At 35.0% G+C, this 18,552-nt stretch overlaps 1 long non-coding RNA gene across 4 annotated transcripts; it reads right to left on the bottom strand.

Moving 5' to 3' along the window:
- Window positions 1-12,487: 12,487 nt before the first annotated feature.
- LOC105035133 (uncharacterized) lies at window positions 12,488-17,024 on the bottom strand. 4 transcript variants are annotated; one of them, XR_012141006.1, is made up of 6 exons: window positions 16,553-17,024; window positions 16,400-16,464; window positions 14,025-14,530; window positions 13,531-13,669; window positions 13,330-13,457; window positions 12,488-13,246 (listed from the first exon to the last, which is right to left on the bottom strand). It is a non-coding gene; the product is annotated as an uncharacterized lncRNA (long non-coding RNA). The 4 variants fall into 4 exon arrangements; XR_002163687.3 differs by having other exon boundaries at window positions 13,330-13,669; window positions 14,025-14,857; XR_012141005.1 differs by having other exon boundaries at window positions 12,489-13,236; window positions 13,330-13,669.
- Window positions 17,025-18,552: the final 1,528 nt, after the last annotated feature.

Genomic DNA, 18,552 nt, shown 5'->3' with positions numbered 1-18,552 from the left:
GATCTTATGGAAACAACGATTAAGGCAAAACTGGCTGAAATATGGAGACAGAAATATAAAATACTTCCACATCATATCAAGCTCAAGAAAAAGAAAAAAACATGATTTGTCAGATAGAAGACAAAGGAAGAATATTAGATGAACCAGACCAAATAAAAGAAGCTTACAAGGTTCTATCCCAAGTTTCTAGGAATATCAGACAGCACAAACACTCAGATAGATTGGGCCACATTGTACTCAGAACCCCATAGAAACCTAACTGGAGGAACCTTTTACAGAAGAAGAGATAAAATCAGCAATATTTTTCTTGGCAAGAGACAAAGCCCCAGGTCTAGATGGCTATCCAATCTCCTTCTACCAACACTTCTAGGACCTCATTAAGGTTGATTTATACGGATTTTTTAAAGACCTTCATTACACTTACATCACTTTGATCCCAAAGAAACAAGAGAGCAAGCACGTCAGAGACTTCAGATCATAAAGCTTGATTTATAGAGTGATTAAAATCTTCTCAAAAATGCTAGCAATCAGACTATCAAAATATCTAGACTCATTGATTTTAGACTCTCAATTCATCTTTATCAAAGGTAGACAAATTTCTAATTGCTATCTATCATGCCTCGGACCTAATACTCGGATCGAGCATGTGATGGCTACATGCTTTTTAAGACAAAGCCCTAAAGAATATGCAAGTCCTATATTTTTATCAATACATCAATACAACTCAGGTAGTGGTGAAAGTAAATCCACTAATTTTTATTTAATAGAAAGATAAATTCTCCAAAACTATTGAAAAATAAAACAAAGATCCAACAAAAGTTCAAAATAATTTTTATTCAAAGATAACTAAGCAAATGACACCTAAATCCCTATGCTTCTCATTAATTGGTCCCAAGCCCAATATCTCTGAAAAAAATAGAAAAGAAAGAGTGAGCTTTATGTGCTCAATAAGTTACCAATATCTCTGAAGAATCAAGCATAATTAATTTTTATACATAATAATTTAACAATAATATATAAAAATATAATTTTTTTTTCAAAATATACAATGTATATCAATAAGATTTAAAATCCTCTCTTAGTCTTCGATGATTACAACCATGATCAGCCTTGCGACAAAGGCTAGAAGATACTAGCTTCGAATATAGAAGACACACTCCATCAGTATGTACCAGTGATCAGCCTCACTGGTTAAGCCCAAAAAGAAACTAGCTCTGACTCACACGACCATGATTAGCCTTATGACAAAACAAAGAGATTAGTCCTAAAAATAAATACACAACATATCAGTATATACCGATGATTAATTTTGATTGGCTAGGTCTAGAAGGACTAACTCTACCAGTGATTAGTCCTAACAAGCTAGGCTCAGAAGAAAAAAAACTAGTTTCTGATATATGGTCAACAATCAGTCCTGTTGGTTAATCCCAAATCATAGTCTAACTACAGAGTTTTTATCATCAATTTACAAATAAATTTTTCATACTATAAACATACAAATTTCGATAACAAAATCGACTCAAATTTTCATATCTTCCAAGAGAGCATCAGAATAATTTTTATTAAAAAATTTATACAAAGGTGAACATGTATAATCTCCTATCCAAAAATCATATAACATTAAAATAAAAAAATCATCTTATTTCAAATTTGATAATCATACTGATGTGATAGCATACTTGATCCAACATTTTGAATTACTTTTTATGCATAAATATATATTTTCAAATTTTTATTATTTTTAAATATTTTAATAATTTTTATGTATAAAATCTAATTTTTAAATATATAAATATGAATTAATAACTAAAATATAAAAGAGAACTTACAATTCTGGATCAATCAAATTCAAAAATCATAACCTTCGATTCGCAATTAGATCCTTACACTACAAGAAAAAAGATTTTTCATGACGTTTAAAAACATCGCCAAAAGTTCTCCAAAACATTGTTGAAGTCTTTTCATGATGTTTGGCATCACGTCACCAAGATCGTCGCGCTAGCCGCGTCGCTAATAGCCAATCACGATGTTCGTCACAAAACGTCACAGAAAGAACGTCAAAAGTGCGATCTATGTCTAAACGTCGCAAAACGTAGTTTGATTGAGCGACGTTTCACCAACGTCGTGGAATAAAAATTTTTCACTATGTTTCTTAAACATCGTAAAATGTAGGTCGATTGGACGATATTTCACTAACGTCGTAGAACAAATATCTTTCATGATGTCTGACAAACATCACGAAATGTGATTGATTGTGCGACATTTTGCCAACATCATGGAATAAACGAGGATCTTTGGCGATATTTTCTAAACATTGTAGAATGATTACACTAACGTTGTAAAACAAGGATGTTTTGCGACAAAGATATTCTGCGATGACCAAGTTTTGCTTTATTGATAGTTCAATTATAACCTATATAAAATATTATATTTTATGATATATATTCAAATATGAAGTAAATCATCTATTTTCAGTCAACAAATCATTCAACAATTAAAGTATGAACTCACATGCAATTCATAGTCAAGATGAATCCATACACAAAAATTTATAATCCAAAAATTAAATTATCTAGGCATTCAAAGAGATGGTATTTCCAACTAAAAGCACCAAGAGGCCATGTCTCTACCAAAAGCAAACAATTCATCTCTAATCAAAAGCAAACAAACTTATTATCTAATTATCTATAACAAAACACATGAGTTCATAAGTCGACAATCCAAAGCGCAAAAAGCCCCTTTACCATGCATGCCCTCAAAACCACATCTTCATAAGTTTTTGAGTCATAGAATCCTTGTCAAAAAAAATATATATAATCAATTAATTGCCTATATATTACAGTAACAAAATACATATATTATTCTATTATGCTTATAAAAAAAATTTAAGAACACATTAAAAAAAAACTTAAGTAACTAACATTATAAATCTAATAAAGAGATATTCTGTGATGCACAAAAAGCTTCCAAAATCTTTTGTTGACGCTCCATCTGTGCTTTAATATCTACAATCTCATCCTTCATCTCTTGATTATGCTTTTGCAACTGCTCCAACTCCTTTTGAAGTCTCTTCTTAGACATAAAAGAGAAACTCTTCCCTTTTGGACGAGGTCCAACTCCCAAACCATAGACATAATCTGGTCTGATCTTTAAAACTTTATCACATATCTGGTCTATTGTCATAGGATAACCATCAGATATGACTGCTCTAGCACCTACATCATTTCATTCTAACAAAATTCGAAGAGGATTAATTCCAAAATAAAAACTAAGCTCACTTAAAGAAGTAATCATAATTTTTTTTTTTGTGGTATTCTCACCCATTTTGCCACACACTCGAAAGTTGTCCATCTACCTGGAGTGTCACCATGACCTAGGGTGTAATGAGTACGATACCACAACATAATTCGATCGTACTCTTCTCTATTCAATTCATTTTCACTCTGTTTAAAAGATGAGTTACTATTACAAGAAACTTAAATATCAAATGATATTAGTCATAATCAAAGTACGACATCTCACAATCTCATGCCATATAGGTACAAAAGCTTTTAACCCGGTGTTTGCTTGGCACTTGACAAAACTTTTGAATTTTTTGTTATGGTCACGTGTTAGCTGAAAAGATGGAAAACTTAATGCCAGTCAACCTAAAATAGATTTTTAAAGGAGATATTTACATGCAAATATAATGCAAGTTATACTGATCTGTATCTTTTCTTTGCTCCAGTAAGTACAAAGATCTATCCACTCTACCGTGGTCACAGTACTTGGCTTTGAGTCCTTTCCATGGTTAAGGTAATACATATATAGTCGATATCTTTGATCCTTTGACTTTAATGAAAGAAGCTTCTTGACACTAATACAAACTTCCTCATCCATTCTTAAACCCTTGACATCTAGTTTTTACTTCAAATAAGTATTAAATATTAGTTAACAAATATACACAAAATCCAAATGCAACTATAATGATTTCTACTTACCTCTAGTTTGTCAAATGCAATCTGCATCTCCACCTCTATTAAATTGGTCCATCTAGGCTTGACAAGTAAGATATTTCGAACTATCATACCAAGCTCATTTGATAGCTTGGAGGATTGAACAGCATTAATGGGTCGCCCTTCTTTCGTTGAGATATTGATCTCCATTTTCTTATCAAGGGCCTTGTTTATCTTACTTAACCCAACCCCTCTAGTGCAACCTCTTTTCTTTCATCCACCCATACTCATGGACCCTACAAGATAAGCAAGCAATAGTAAAAATGTTAATTTAAAAATATTTAGGTGATATTGAGTACAAATAGGTATATAATGATTCATACCTATAGAGCTAACATCAGGAGTAAAGTCCATGATAGGATGTGTGTGCTCAGTAGGCTCTGACTCGGTAGGTGGTGTATGAACTCGTGGCAATTGAGAGGAAGGTAGTGGAGCAGGAGGTGTGACTTCTGCTGGTGTTGGATCTAGAAAGGCTGATAGAATGTGGGCTGATGGTGACTGAGAAGAAAGTGGTGGAGCCACGATATCATGACTCTGAAGAAGCTACTAGTACCTAGATAGAGGGGGTGCAACATCAGCCAAAGATGGAGCTGAAGGTGTGACTTCTAATGGTGTCGATCCAGAGAAGCTGGTGGAATATGAGCTGGTGGCGACTGAGAGGAAGGTGGTGTAGTCACAATGTCACGGTTCTGAAGAAGCTGCTGGTACTTTGATCGTAACTGTGATGGTAAGACCATTCCTCGGATCGCTGGCTGCTGAGTGGAATACGATGGATCTGGATCGATGGCTGCTGGTACTTTTCTTTTTTTCTTAGACAATCCCAGTGCCATGAGAATACCTGCAATATCTAGTCAAATGAAATCAGTGTCAAGATTTTAAACTAAATCAACTAAGGTCAACTTTAAGATATTCATGTAGGTAGTTTATCATTAAATTAAAGCTAGTTTATCACTGTATAGTCCATATACATGTGTAGGAGTTTACTATTATATATGTGTATATGCAATTTTTATGCATGTTTACACTATAGAGTCTCCAAAAAAAGATCATCGAAACCTCACAATTGTATCACAGAAAAATAATAGTTAGAGAAAGAGAAAAAATGTCAATGCTGCAGTCAGAATTACACCAACAAGATGCACCTACCAACTCCAAATCAGCCACACCAACGAAACAATAATTTGCTGCATGACATTGGGCAGTTGAGAATCAAAATAAATCATTATCACGATCATTGTTATCATCATTATATTCATCATCATCTTCAGTGCAATATTCTGCCAAGGTATTATCTTCATTCTCACTATCTCTTGTTACTAACTCTTCTACTTCATCATGTAAACCTCACATTGTATTCAACAAAGTGTCATCTATTACATCAGGTTCGACATCATCTCTATCTAATGACTCTATGTGATATTTCTCAATATCTACAGGAGTCATTTCAAGACCCTCTTCATCATCAAAATCTTCTTTTGTTGTTGCACCAATAGGGATATCATACACATGTCTATGCGACATTCTTGTACAACACATCAGTTTTGTCCTAATTTCATGTCTTGTACATAATAAACTTGCTTCACTTGGTTTGCAAGAATAAATGGATCATTCTTATACCATAATCTGGTTATATTTATGCTTTGTATATTTCCATCGATCTTGACATTAGCATTTCTAGACCCAAGATCATACCACTTGTACTTAAAAAAAATAACACTTTTATCTTTGACATAATTCAATTGAATAATATCTGTTAATACCCAACAAAAATCAATGATATCATCTCCATGATTCTTTTTTACCGCAATACCACTATTTTGCAATTTTTTACAGGAATCACAAACTTCAGTGTGGAATCGCACGTCGTTTGCAATACATCTCGAGTACTTTTGTACCAAAATATGAGATCCACATGCCAACGCATATAAAGACTCGATTCTACTTTCCTCACCTGGTCTATACAATATTGCCACTACCATTATATAAAATAAATTATATTAGTTGAATATATGAAAATACAATATGTATGCACACAAACAATTCGTAGAGTTTGTGTTCTCATCTGATGCTTTATCCACAAAGAAAATTATTTTCTATGTCTGTTCTCAATATTTAACGAACTTTGCTTCATTAGTTCAACCTTATGCTCTCTAACAAAAAGATATCATTTAGTATCATATTTCTATATCAAATATTTAATAATAAAATTTAGGCTGTAAGAACTTACTCAAAATAGGGCTCTATCTCTTCACAATTGGTAAGCACATGCCAATGAGCCATATCTTGCTCTTCTTTGGGTAGGAAAATAAATTGAATTGTTCCAAATATTCTAACTTGTTGGAAAAATACTATTATATCACCGTCATTGACTTTATCATTGTTTCACTCATCCACATTAAAGTGAATCTCGATACCTCGAAGGTACTAGAACAAAATATCAAGCATTCCTTGACTACATACATCTCAGCAATAGACCCTTCTGGATGAGCTTTATTTCGAATAAATCTCTTTAGAGAGTCAAAAAACCTAAATTCAAAATTTAGAATAATTATGTAACACAAATAATTACCTAAATTCAGAATTCAAAATCTAAAAGAAGTTACTATGATACCTTTCGATTGGATACATCTATCGATATGCCATTGATCCACCTAGTAAGGCTTCATTTGGCAAATGAATAGCCAAATGTACCATTATATCAAAGAAAGCTGGTGAAAAAATTATTTCAAGTTTGTATAGTATCAAGGATATGTCTATACACATCTTCTCGATGTCATCCACAATCAAAGTTTGACGATATATTCGATGGAAGAAGTCATCTAACTCATCAATGCAGCTGTCATATCCTTCTTCAAGATTCCACACGTGCCTATAGGAAGAATGCTTTGTAGAAAAATATGACAATCATGAATTTTTAGTCCATAATCTTCTTTTCCTCAATATTGACTCATCGAGATATGTTAGATGCATACCCATCTGAAAACTTTATCCCTTTAAAAAACTCACAGAAACTTTTCTTTTCAGTATTCGACATTGTGTAACATGTAGGAGAAATTATGTAGGATCCATCATTTCTCTTCACCAAGTGCAATTCCTTTCGAATTTTCATATCTTCCAAGTCGAGTCTAGCCTTGATAGTGTCCTTCATTTTACCTTCAAGATTTAATAAGATACCAAGAATATTATCACAAATATTCTTTTCAATATGCATGACATCAAGGTTATGCCTCAATCTCAACTTACACCAATATGGCAACTCAAAAAGAATACTCTTTTTTATCCAATTCAACTCTTCTACTGATCTCGATCTCTTTTTATTGTTAGGATGCTTTCCATAGTCTATATTTTTCAAATGGGATAGTTGTTGCATCACATCATCTCCATTTGGTAAGATAGGTAAGAGTCAATAGTCCACCTTTCCATCAAACCTTTTGCTCTTTCTCCATGCATGGTCACAAGGAAGAAAACATCGATGGCTTAGATAACCAATCTTGCTTCTCAATTTACAAGAAGGGGTATGCTTATTACAAACAGGACATGCCATATACCCTTTAGTAACCCATCCAGAAATATTATCATAGGCTGAAAATTTATTAATAGTTTATAATAGAATTGTATGTATTCGAAAACTTTGGCCATATGAAGCATCGAAAATATCAATACCATTATCCCATAACTCATTCAACTCATCTACTAATGGCTTTAAGTAGACATCAATGTCTCTACCCAGTGCTTTCGGATCTGGAATAAGCAGTGACAGTATAAAGAATGACTCACCATGCACATCCAAGGGGGTAAGTTATATGCCAAAAGAACAACAGACCATATACTATAGGTATTAGACATATTGCCAAATGGATTGAATCCATCTGTTGCTAGGCCAAGCCTCACATTACGAGACTTTCTAGCAAACTCTGGATACTGTTTGTCAAAGCTCTTCCAAGCTTCACCATCAGACGGATGAATCATGGTGTTACTCTCACTTCTAGGTCTATCATTATACTATCTTATTTTTTTAGATATTTTTCTCGACATAAATAATCGTTGCAGTCTAAACTTTAACGAAAAGTACCGTAACATTTTATAAGACATCTTCTTACCTTTACTATCATTAATCATCCATCTCAACGTTCCACACTTTGGACAACTGCCACAGTTTTGTACTCTTTCTAAAAAAGAGCACAGTCATATTTACATGCATATATTGGCACATAACCCAAGCCCAAGTTCCTTAGAAAGCGATTCGCTGCATAGTAAGACTTTGGTAAAGATTGACCATTAGGCAAGACATCTCTTAGCAATGACAATAGCATATCAAAAGACTTATTACTCCATTGGTTGTATACTTTCAAATGGAGCAACTTTACAATAAATAATAATTTTAAAAATTTTGTACATCTCGGATACAACTCTTCGGTAGCTTCTATCAATAAATCATTAAAGGCATCAGTACAAGATGGCTAGCACCTGTAGAAGTCTCCAAGTTTTTCTCAATAGGACAATCGTTAAAGAAACTACCGACATCACGTAGCAAGTCTCTTATCCCATCATCATCATCATCCTCATTTGAGTCATTGCCTAACTCGTCACTTTCTGTATCTACAAATGAAAATCTATCTCGATTATTAGGGAATTGAAATTTTGTCCGTTCGCCATGAAATATCCATCAGGTGTATGATTAATCCATGCCAAATCTCAATAGATGATCGAAGATATTCTCTTGAGGCTCCATATAAATGTTCAAGCAATGTGAACAAGGACACCGAATTTCACAATCTTTGCCCTTATTTTGAACTACAAAAGTCATATACGATTTGACTCCCTCTATGTATTCACAAGAGAACTTAACACAATTCATCCAACGCTTATCTATATGACATACAAATACCTATCATTAAAATCCAAACAAACTTTAGCAAATGTGCCATTTAAATCATATCTTTACAAAAGAAATGACAAGAAAAAAAGAGTAAAGAAAGAAAAGTAGCAGAGCAGGCATTAACACAGGAAAATATGAATTATTTATTTGGGTCAAGTATTGGGCTGATCCAAATTTAAATCTCTAAATATTTGCAGTCTCCTACAACTCACATCTAAATATTTTTCTACTTTTTTATAATACCTCCCTCTCTCTCTCTCTTTCGCCCGCATAGACATACATGCATACATACATATGTATACGTATACGTATATGTATATGTACACACACATCCCATGTGACACCAGAGAATGGTTAACTTATATTCTTGCTAATTTAATTAAGAAAATTTACATTAGTTGAGCAAGCTTTGATATATTCTTTTTTTTTTTTAATATGATTTTGACCCTGACAAACCATCCATATTGACAGTCCTGCAATGTGTGCCCTACCTACCATATACTATGATTTTTTTTTTTGAACTAACAATACCTGCTTGTGTTCTCTATTGTTTTCTTTTTGATTCTCTCCTGAATCATATTTTAATGATAAACAATAGAAAAAGAAGATTCTTGCATTGTTTTCTTTTTGATTCCCTCCTTGAATCATACTTTAGTGACAAACAATAGATAAAGGATAATCTCACCTAATAAATTTATTTTCTTTCACCTTCTTAATTAATTAACAACCAACAAATACCTCAAAGCATGTAAATTATTTACAATCTAATATTAACTTGAGGAAACATATTCACAATCTAGTGTCAACGCATGCAAATTATTATTTTTTATTTGATTGGTACCTATCACCATAGCCCACAGAGAATATGAACAGAAAAATTATCAGGATCGGACCAGCAATACCCCATGGAAATAATCAGGGAGCAATATCGAAAGCAATACCTGAACAAGCAATAGGGACGGTGATGACGACGACAGCGACGATGATGGCAGCGAGCAAAGGCGACAAGATCGGTGATGGCAATGGCAATGAGTGAAGATGGGAAGATCAGTGACGGCGATAGTGATAGCGGAAGAAAATGAAGACCCTGAAAGAAGATGAAGACCGACAATGATGACGGCGATGGAGGAAGTGTCGATGGGAGAAGATAAGACCTTGAAAAGATGGCGATGGCCGGCAGATGGAAAGTCCGAATAGACCATGGAGGTCGATGATGAATGGAGATGAATGAGAGATCGGTGACTTTGAACGGTGTGGTGTGGGTGAGAGGAGATGAACGGCGATCCATGAGAGGTGGCGAACGATGATTTATGAGAGGTTGCAAATGGCGGTGGTCACGAACGGCGGTCCGTGAGAGGAGGCGAACAGCTGCGGCGTGCATCGCAAGGGTGAGAGGCAGTGGCGTCGGGAGAATGACCATGGTGTGGTGGCGAATGTTGGCGGTGGCAAACGACAGTCCATTGGAGGAGGCGAACAGCTGGCCGCAGCGTGTGTCGCGAGGGGAAAAGGCAGTGGCATCGGGAGAATAGGGATCGTCATATTTATTTTGGGGCACGGGTATAAGAGAGGCGTGTTTATTTTGGGGCAGGGGTAAACAGTGGGCAAAACAAAAAAAATTTAGATGCAAAAAAAAAAAAATTTAGGTCAAAACGCGACGTTTTAGCTTCAAACATCGCACAAAGATGTTACAATCTACGATGCTTACCCAAACATCATACATGATCCATCTCATCAGTGACGTTTCATAATATCACCAAATAATTTTTGTTTTCATGATGTTTCAATTTTTAAATGTCGTGAAAGACTCAAATTCCTGTAGTGTTAGATTTGCATTCCTCTTGATATAGATCAAAATTTTAGATCAGATCTATTTTATTAATCAAAAAAATTAGAATAACTAGGCTCGATCTGGTCAATCAAAAGAGGTATAATGAAAGATTAATCAAAGTCTGATCTATTTGATCTGGCTCGATCAACATAGGAAGATGAGAGATGCTCGATCTGGCTATTTGGATTTTTTTTTTGGACTGAATCCTACTTGATCAGATCTAATCAGGGACCTCGATCAAGGTGGTTTGAGCTAGTCATTGAGATCAATTTGGACATAATCAAATTGGATCTTGATCAGATTCTCTCTCTTTCTTTCTTTCTCTCTTTCTCTTCTTGTCTCTTTTTCTTTCTTCCTTCTCTCTCTTTCTATCTCTATTTTTTCTTTTTTTTTTTCTTTCTTTTCTTTCTTTCTTTCTTTTCTTTTCTTTCTTCCTCTCTTCTCCTATGGCAAAAACAAAAGTCCCATGGCATTTGGAAAGGGTGGAGAGAAAAGGGAAGGGGGTTGGGGTTCGACGAGTTTGCAGAGTCAAGGTGGTCGAGCCAATGGTGATGGTTGGAGATGGCGGTGAACAATAATGATTTGAAGATAGAGCTAAATAGAAAAATAAATCTCAATCACAGATTAATGGCTTAACTTAAGGAAGAATGGAAGAGGAGGGAGAGAAGCCCATTAGTGAGTGGTGGTGGTAAGGGATTATGTCTATTGACCGTGGTTTTTCGATGAGAAGAAGGTGTTAGATCTCAAAATAGGGAAGGTAAGGGAGGTTAGAGAGAAGGGAATCTTCCTACTATGGATGGGTGGTGCTTGACTATGGCGGTATGATGGTTGCTAGAGGTGAGGAAGAAGAAACAGGGAAGAACTTTAGTGGTGGATCAAGAGGAGGGATGGTGGGGTTTAAGAAGAAGTGGAATGGAAAGGGATAAACTCAATCCCATCATGGATGGAGTTGACTTTCACCGGTGTAATCAATCCAAACAGCCCTCATCTGTCCATCGACATTTATCCGACTGCTCGGTGGCCTTAACTTCATCCATAATAGATGATCGAGCAAGGGATAAGGTTCCCGTGTTCCGATCGAATTTTTTTTTTTTTTTTTGAAAATTTTATGATGAAGTAGACAAACTTTGCCGACTTCACACTGAACCAGATCCAACCGAACCGATTCTCACATTCTTCCCCCTACAAAAATTTTATTCTCAAAATTTGAAAAAACTAGATCTTTCAAAGTTAAAAATGCACATCCCAAAACTTACATGTATCAATTTATCTTAACTTGATAATTTTATTAAACTGAATATATGATCACATAACTAAAATATCTGCAAGTAATTTGACTCCTCAAATCAACCACAATACTCAAGCACATATCTACACCAAAATACAGACTTTTCCTAAGTATACTTCACAATTCGGCATCTCTGCATCAATTTTAGATTTTTATCTCTTTAATATACAATCAAAGATCTCATCTCTCTTCGAATAAAATCAGTGCGATCAAATTTTTTTTATTGCATTTATGATTTAGATATAGATTAATACTACAACATAATGGAGCATTACTGATGCAAAATTAGTCAATTACCAACACTTGTAAGCATCGCAAATTAATTCCTCGATGCTTCTATAAGCATCAAACAAGTGCCGTTAAATGAAGTGTGGCAAAGTATTTTTTCCGATCTTTTGGTAAAGCTCTCATGTTACCGACGCTAACGTTTGTGTTGTTAATTAAAAATGTAAATTCTGATGCTTATAACAATTGCTAAGCATTTTCAATGCTTTAAAATGTCGATATTTATTAAATTTAAAAAAAAATAAAAAATACATAATCCAAAAATAATCTGCATAATAATATATATATACCTATTCAAAATTTATTAAAAATGTTGAAACAACGTGAATCACTTTGGAATCTCTCAAGTTGCACATGCTGTTTTTGGAATCTAGTACCACCATCCTTTGTCTAATGTTATTCTTTCCGCACCCATTTATTAGTTCCCTCTTGAGGGACCGCCAACAAAGACGACAAGAAAATAAGGCAGACGAGAAGTGCCAATTTTCTGCATGGTTATGAGAAATAGTAACAGGCAAAGATGTACGACTGCTTTCCGTTGACTGCGGTATTGAAGCGCGCATCCGATCCACTGGCTGGAGAGTCGGCTGGTGGTAACGTCGCAAGGCAAATTATGAGGAGCCACTAGATGCTCAAAGTGGCTTTAAATAGATTGGCATGCCCGCACAAGTCAATCAAGTGACCTGCTCTAATATGCTGCAGAGCCATCAGACCAGCATGGGGAATGCCAACGAGAAAAGTCCCAGGCATGGACCCCCACCTGCTGTTGGCGTGTTCGTTTTCTGCCGCCTCCTCGTGTCATACTTTGGCTAAGAACCAACGTTAGTTACTATTGGAGGCATCACATATCATACATCAACTTAAGGCAAGTGCGACGCAATGCAAAACGAGCATGACCAGAAGCTGTGATCTTAATCTGATTCAAGATTGGTGAATGCACACGCATTTTATTGATGACCTCCTGTTAGCATCTTTACAAAAACAGAGATGAATCGAGATGTATGTATCAAATAAAAAAATTATTAACTGCCCAAAATATTCTGAAAAAAGATACCTGAGGGTCATACATGAAGCGGCCTGCTTTATAGCCTAAGAGAAATACTCGACCAGTTCTGGAGAACTAACTTTTTGGGCTGCGAACAAGCATTTCATGCAATTCCTCAGGAACATTTAAATTTTGATCTGGCAATCCAAGATTCAGTATAAACTCACTTACAATTCATCTAATTTAGGAAAAGAAAAAAAAAACACATACACTAATTTTAGTAATGTATAACGTATTAGCATGTATTTTTTCAGGGAGTTCTCCCTGATACAACCGAACATGAATACTCCCATTCATCACCTGTCCTGCCTTACTTTACAGGTGATATTCTTCATGCATTTCTTCACTCCTGCATTATTTAAAAAATTAAAAAAATGCTGAGAAAGATGAGTTCTCACTTTTCAGATCTATAAGGTGCTTCTTAAATAGGTTAGACCACAGAGATGACTACTTATGCAACAACATAGTCATGCAAGCAATGGGACTTCTTCCAGGAACATGCAACACTGCATAACATTACTTCACATATGCATGCATGCACACCTATGTGTTACCAGTCTTATACCGTTACATGCATTAGCAAGCAACCTTCAAAGCATATTGAAATAACAACGGGAAGTGGAGCAGCGATACGTATAGAGTAGATACCAGTAGCACTTAACAAATGTTAGAAAAAGGAAAATAATGAAGAGTGGAGGACAAACCTGCACTTCTTCCCTCATTGATTTTCCAGAAACCTGCACTTGATAGTCAAGCTTCAACCTGAGGGAGACTTAATAGAAGGCAAAGTTACAAGATTTACAACATCATAGAAGGCAAAGTTATAAAAATCTGAGACTACATATATCTTATGTATGCCCGTATAGACAATGGTGACATTTTATTGGACATATTTCATCTTGATCCATGTTTGGTGCCTATTAAAACACTTTAACTTCCGATCCTCATTCATCTTACTATACAAGTGCATCAAAATGCATAAAGAAAAGCTTGGCTGGTAAGAGAACAATCGACCAAACAAGTTGGCAGAAACTCTCATCAAAGCCGTCAGAGCATTTTTATAATCCACAGCTTATATTTACTTATGTACAAATATACAAGGCAGGGTCCAGTCAGATCCGTATCAGATAGGTGCTTGCACAGCTTGATGTAAGGTTCAATGTTTCCAGATTCCTGTATGCTCCTCCTAAGTCCCTGCAACACAGCTGCCCTATATATGTATTCAGGCCATAACCCCAAATCAAGCATTTGTATAAGAGTTTCTGAAGCATCGAAATAAAACCCCATCATAAAGCAACATAAAGCCTTCATCAACAACAAAACTTCCCAAGCACAACTCGTTACCAACTCATCCAAAAATACTAGGCAAACCCCACCATATCTTACTACCATAGATTTAGATGCAGTATTTTGACTACCATTATGAAAACAAGAAGTCAAAGTCTCAATAATAAAAGAACAGATGGCATGAAACTTACACACTCAAATCGATATATACTTTCATCATGAAGGAGCACACGAGCATTTTTATAATAAACTAGATCCAAAAAGAGAACTACAGGTTAGTTCATTAAAGAGTATTTCAATCCTTGCTTTAAGTTAAATATATTTGAGAAAATACCTGCTTAACAAAATTCAAACAGCAACATAAAGTCATAATAACAATCTATATCAATACATAAACCTGTCCATCAAGTTCATGAATTACAAAACTCAAAAGATAGATAGAGGCATCAGGCTGTCCGAAATTTCTTTTGAACTCTCACCATACTATTTGATTACTGTAATGACCTATAAAATTAATTATATTTTCAAAATTGTCCATATTGGACAATCAATTGACTAATGTACATAATTCTTCCATCCATACAAAAATATATAAATGTACGGATGCCGTAGAATATGTATATTAATCAAAAGATGAATCTATGATTCTATGCAATGTAATATTTATAAAATTTTTAAATTAGAGATTTCCAAAGCACCTCAGCGATTTAATAGTAGTGTCCATTCACATCAACTTTTTCAAGTATATGTCAAAGCAATGAAGGTCTGCCTCCAATCCTACAAGTGAATGTAAAGCATTCTAGGCAGCAACCATTTTATTCCACTGATTTCAATCAAGTATTTGGCAATACATTTTTTTATTAATTCACTTCAATGTGTGTTCCATGGCAAGAATAATAAGCAAAAAAAAAAAAAAAAATCCCACACTCAATCACCACTCAGTAAACTTCTGGTAAACTAAGGTACCTTATCATCATTGAAAGTGGAAATAAAATTTTATAAGCAGGAAGATGACAAAAAAGAAACTTTTTTGTTGAATATACATGATAGAACATCAATATCATGATAGCACACCAACATCAACCGACCATATATATAAACTTTTTGTTGAATATACAACAGCTAATCATGTAGAAAACTAAGAAATAGTTGTTTAAAGACAAAATCAGGAAAAAAAAAAATCAGGGAACAAGCCTCCAACAGCACCTTAGAACGAGCTTGCAACAACACCCATGAACTTAGATATGGAGCTAACAAAAAAACCACAGAAAGACCCATCTGTCACAGGAAAATTTAAAGTCTAATCCACAGAAACTTAGGTTTAAATCAGTTAACCTTTATTGGACTACTCGGCTAAAAGACGAATGCTTGAATGTTGATAAGTGATAACAAACTTAAAATTAGATGACGTGATATTTTGGTTAATGCCCACTGGAACCATGAAAATAAATTAGATGAGCATCTGCATGGAAAGAATAATGATTTAAACATGGTCCAGTGACCTCACTAGTGATTTGCTTCTCCGAAGATGCATCATTGGTGTGACATGAATGTAGAAAATTTCCATTAGAAAATCATCTTTGCAAGCAAAGAGCAACATAATTGAAGCATACATGCATTGTTCTGTGACATAATTAAGATTGATCGATCCATTATTGCCAAAAAGAAAATTAATCGGGCATTTCATCAAACAGTGAAAATGTGCATGCTATGCTCCTAAAAGAAAGACCAATGATGCCATGAGGTTGGAAGGATGGTTAACACAGCACAAAACAACAGAGAGATGATGTACCAGGATCTATAGGATGGTGAGGTTTCGACAATGGTTGGAGAGGCTCCCCAGTCGGCTCTGCTGTACTGTAGAAAAGGAGATAAGAACAGTTGGTAAGGGATCAATTTGCCAAAGGATCGGGATTAATTTGGCAAAGGAGATGAGAACAATTACCACGAACCCTAGCGAAGCTCAGTCGATGGACTCTCGATGTCGTTGATGGTGATCTCCTACTGGATCTCAGTAGGGGATAGCTACGATGACGGCGATGGTGATGAGAGACCGGAGGAGGATGAGCAAGGTGGAGGAGCGGTGGAGAGGTCGGAGGAGGAGGGAGACCGTCGGCGACGAGAGGTCGGAGGAGGAGGAGGGATACTGTCAGCGATGAGGTCGGAAGAGGAGGAGGAGGAGGAGGAAGAGAGGGATCAGTTTGGGGCTCGAAATGGTGGGGGAGGGTGGGTTTTAAATGAGGTGGAGAGTCGGTTTCCGATCGAAAATTGAGGCACAGGACCTGGAAGGAATCCGAAGAAGGGGTGGAGCGACAAAGGGCTAGGGTTTCGACTAAACGAAGGGTTGGGGTAAGTGTGAATTTTAGTGACGCATGAAAAGAGTCCGTCGATGCTTTTAAGCGTCGTAACAATTTCATCTTCCAACGCCCACAATAAGCATCGGCATATCTGAGTGGTGATTTAAATTTGCTGGCGCCTTTTCCTGACATAGATAATAAAAAATTAATATTTTTATTTTTTATATTATAATAAGACCAATACTAATTAAATGATCGAGACTCTGGAATTGAAATAAATATATGTTCATTTGATATTGAGTTGGGATTAATTAGATATAAAATTTTATAGCAAAATTAATTATTAAAATTAAATATATTTGGAATAGAACATAAAATGAATTTAGCACAAACACTATGACGAAACTTTGATTCTATAAAAGATGCCCCACCTTGATTAAAATCATATCATCAGATAAAAGTAAAGGTGATCATGATTATGACTTTTGACAACAATGGTTCATTATGATTATGAAAATGATCTCAAAATTAAATTAAATTCGAAAAGATAAATATCGATATCATAATTCCTGTGCTAGAGGTAAGATCATAAGGAGGGAATGAATCACATTGGATTTATTCAGATACTTGATAAATAAATCAAATTTAATTAGCAATCAATTAACCTTAGATATAAGGTGGTCAAAATTTTTCTTAGCATAATCAATATAGTCACATTATGACTAGCTTAAGAATCCATAGTATTTATATTTCCTTTATTATTAAAAGCCTCGTTTATTGGAAAATCATATCTTCCATCACAATACGTTTCAAACCATAACTAATATTTTTGATCAATTTGAAAGAATAATGTCCTACAAGTCAATCGCATATGGGATGCGATAAGATGTTTATTGTAATTTATTTTTCAGACTCATATAATTGATATTTATTATTAATAAAATAAAATATTTTTGATTCATTATATGCTGCATCTTATTTATTTTAAGATTATAATGATCCCCATAGATCTGGACAATGATTTTAGGGTCGTGATGAGATCACGCTAGTGAGACCTAATTCCTTGATAGTCCTAACCTAAAATAATCCTAGTCGTTGGTACACTGAGTCGAAGATCAATGATACCAGTAAGACTGGCATGTCCTATGTATGCTCAGAAATGAAAATGGTTGATCTCACAACCACTTGTGTAGAGACATCAATACACGGATATGGGTGCTCATTAGAGAATGAGTTCATTGAATTGACCTACGAGAGAATATCAGATGGAGTTTTATTTATATATCAACTGATAATTCTCTAGTGGGAGTTGTATAAGTGATCCTTAGACCTGAGATCATCATGGTACCTCGTGTACTTGGATCTATATTTTGGTTCACTACCTAACTTGGTTCTCTGATCCTTATGTGGGGTGTTTTAGATATGGTGAAGAGTGCATGGAGATTGTGAGTGATCAATAAGGGATCAGTCACTCCTAATAAGGAGAGCGAACATTCTATGTGATCTCATAGATCGTTGATTCAGAAGTCTTTGGCCAAAACAGGATGATAATTAGAAAAAAAAATTTTATTATATCATCAACTAAATCATCACCTTTTGATCAAGATACATAATGATAAGTGATTAGATTTGACATATTTTCATACCC

This window comes from Elaeis guineensis, chromosome 4 (genome assembly GCF_000442705.2).
Source record: "Elaeis guineensis isolate ETL-2024a chromosome 4, EG11, whole genome shotgun sequence".
Lineage (NCBI taxonomy): Eukaryota > Viridiplantae > Streptophyta > Magnoliopsida > Arecales > Arecaceae > Elaeis > Elaeis guineensis.
The sequence above is the reverse complement of the archived record's forward strand: the minus strand, read 5'-3'. Positions and strand labels throughout refer to the sequence as shown.